Raw genomic sequence first — 3,314 nt, forward strand, 5'->3', positions numbered from 1 at the left:
GGATATAAAATTAATTCAAACAAATCAGTAGTCTTCCTCTACTCAAAGGAAAAATAGGCTGAGAAAGAAATTAGAGAAACAACACCCTTCACGATAGTCATACGCAATATTAAGTGTCTTGGTGTGATTCTATCCAAGCTAGTGGATAATCTGTATGACAAGAATTTCAAGTCTCTGAAGAAAGAAATCTAAGAAGACCTCCAAAGATCAAATGATCCCCCATGCTCATGGATTGGAAGGATTAATATAGTAAAAATGGTCATCTTGCCAAAAGCAATATACAGAATCAGTGGAATGACCATCAAAATTCCAACTCAATTCTTCATAGAGTTAGAAAGAGCAATTCTGAAAGACATTCGGAACAACAACAACAACAACAACACAACAAAACACAAATCAGTATATCAAAAACTATTCTCAACAATAAAAGAACTTCTGGGGAAATCATCATCTCTGACCTCAAGCTGTACTACACAGCAAGTGTAATAAAAACTGTGTGGTATTGGTATATGACAGGCAGGTAGAACAAGGAAACAGAATTGAAGCCCTGTAAATGAGTGCACACATCTATGGTCACTTGATCTTTGACAAAAGAGCTAAAACCATCCAATGAAAAAAAGATAGCATTTTCAACAAATGGTGTTGGTTCAACTGGCAGTCAGCACATACAGGAATGTGAATTGGTCCATTCTTATCTCCCTGTACAAAGATCAAGTCCAAATGGATCAAGGACCTCCTCATAAAACCAGATACTCTGAATCTAATAGAAGAGAAAGTGGGCAAGATCCTCAAACATATGGGCACAGGGGGAAAATTCCTGAACAGAACACCAATGGCTTATGCTCTAAGATCAACAATAGACAAATGGGACTTCATAAAATTGCAAAGCTTCTGTAAGGCAAAGGACACTGTCAATAAGACAAAACAGCATCCAGCAGATTGGGAAAAGATCTTTACCAACCCTACATCCAATAGTGGATTAATATCCAATAAATAGAAAGAACTCATGAAGTTAGACTCCAGAGAACTAAATAACACTGCTAGAAAATGAGAAACAGAGCTAAACAGAGAATTTTCAACTGAGGAGTCTCAAATGGGTGAGAAACACCTAAAGAAATGTTTAGCATCCTTAGTCATCAGGGAAATGCAAATTAAAACAATCCTGAGATTCCTCCTCACACTAGTCAGAAAGGCTAAGATGAAAAACTCAGGTGACAGCAGATGCTGGCAAGGATGTAGAGAAAAAGGAACATTCCTTCATTGCTGATGGGACTGCAAGCTGGTACAACCACTCTGGAAATCATTCTGGTGCTACCTCAGAAAATTGGACATAGTACTACCTGAGTACCCAGCTATACCACTCCTGGCATATACCCAGAAGATGATTCAAATGTAATAAGGACGTATGTTCTACAATGTTCACAGCAACCATATTTCTAATAGCCAGAAGCTGTCAACGACCCAGATGCCTCTCAAAAGAGGAATGGATACAGAAAATGTGGTACATTTACACAAGGGAACACTCCTCAGCTATTAAAATCAATGATTTCCAGAAATTTGCAGGCAAATAGATGCAAATGAGGTAACCCAATCACAAACGAATACACAGGGTGTGCACTCGCTGATAAGTGGATATTATCCCCAAAGTTTGGAAGATTCATGATTCAATTCACAGATCATATGAAGCCCGAGAAGGAAGACTAAAGTGTGGATGTTTCAGTCCTTTTTAGAAGGGGGAACCAAGTACTCACAGGAGGAAATAGGTAGCCACAGTGTGGAGCAGAGACTGAAGGAAAGGCGATTCAGAGATTGCCCCACTTGGGGTTCCATCTTATACACAATTACCAATCCCAGACAAATATTGTGGATGCTGGGAAGTGCTGGCTGACAGGAGCCCGATGTAGCTGTCTTCTGAGAGGCTCTGCAAGAGCCCGACAAACACAGAGGAGGATGCTTGCAGTCAACCATTGGACTGAGTGTGGGGTCCCAGATGGGGGAGTTGCAGAAGGCTCTGAAGGAGCCCCATGGAGGGAATCAACAGTATCAAATCAGCCAGACCCCCCCGAGCTCCCGGGGACAGGACCACCAACCAAAGAGTACACATGGAGGTACCCATGGCTCAGTCTGCATATGTGGCAGAGGATGGCCTTGTTGAACATCAGTGGGAGAAATGGCCCTTGGGCCTGAGGGTGTTTGATGACCCAGTGTAGGGGAATGCCAGGGTGGGAAGCAAGGAGTGGGTGGTGGGTGGGGGAGCACCCTCATAGACGCAGGGGGATGGAGAGTGGGATATGGGGTTTCTGAGGGGGAGATCTGGAAAGGGGAAAACATTTGAAATGTAAATAAATAAAATATCCATTTTTTTTAAAAAGTCCATTTTAATAGTCAGCTTTACCATCTGGACTGTAAAACACCCTTCTGGATATTACAGAGATCTCAAGTGTTAGCTACAGTTTTTAAAACTTGTGAATACCATCTAAAAAGTTATGCCATCTTAAAGTGTGCTCTCTCAATTTTTTGTTTGCTCACTAAAAGTCAATAAAGAGTAAGAACTTCATAAAGCATGCTTTTGCAACTGTCCCTGGATGATGGAGTAGGTTGACATTTTTCTAATGTGCTGCATCTAGATCCCACTTGACAATGTGGTATTTAGACTCATACATGTGAGTTGGGATATTATCTTTGTCAGCAAAAAAAGAGCATAAAACTCACAGGGAAGTAAAGTAGCAATTTACACGAGGAAAGAAATGATAAACAAAGATTTTGTATCTTTTAAGCTAATGTGCTTAGAAAAACCAAGATTCTCAGGCTTTAAACCAAATATATAAAATAATAATGTTGAAAAAAGTGTACTATCATTTTGTTTGCTAACACAATCAAGTTCTCTAGGGAATTATCCCTAGCTTCCACTTGTATAGTATAAATCCAATAATTTAATCAAATTACTTAATTTCCTTCCCCTTGGCAATGGGCAAAGAAACACCTTGTTGGTGATGTTATTCTTATATCAACCAGGGCAGTTCTTTGTTCATCCTAGCTGGATGTCTGGCTTGGTGGCCAAAGCTGTTTTATGCCCAGGACACATAAAAATAAAATCAAATAAAACCAAATCCAGGTATCTAAGCTTAGAAAGAGAAAGGGACTTGTAGACTGCCATGCCATCTACAGATCTGCTCTCCAGTGCTCAGCACAGGCAGGCCATACATAGACTTAGGATGGAGGATATCATCCAGGGCTTGCAGGGTGAGCCATCACAATGTACAAGTATATGGTGGTCAGATGGGGTTGGGGAGGGGGGAAGAGATGTTGAGCAT

The 3,314-nt window shown here is 40.7% G+C and overlaps 1 pseudogene; it reads left to right on the forward strand.

Annotated features, from left to right (window-relative positions):
• The first annotated feature begins 2,956 nt into the window (after positions 1 to 2,956).
• Positions 2,957 to 3,087, forward strand: LOC115062431 (annotated as a pseudogene).
• The last annotated feature ends 227 nt before the right edge of the window (positions 3,088 to 3,314 follow it).

The sequence above is a fragment of the Mus pahari genome, chromosome 17 (genome assembly GCF_900095145.1).
Source record: "Mus pahari chromosome 17, PAHARI_EIJ_v1.1, whole genome shotgun sequence".
Lineage (NCBI taxonomy): Eukaryota > Metazoa > Chordata > Mammalia > Rodentia > Muridae > Mus > Mus pahari.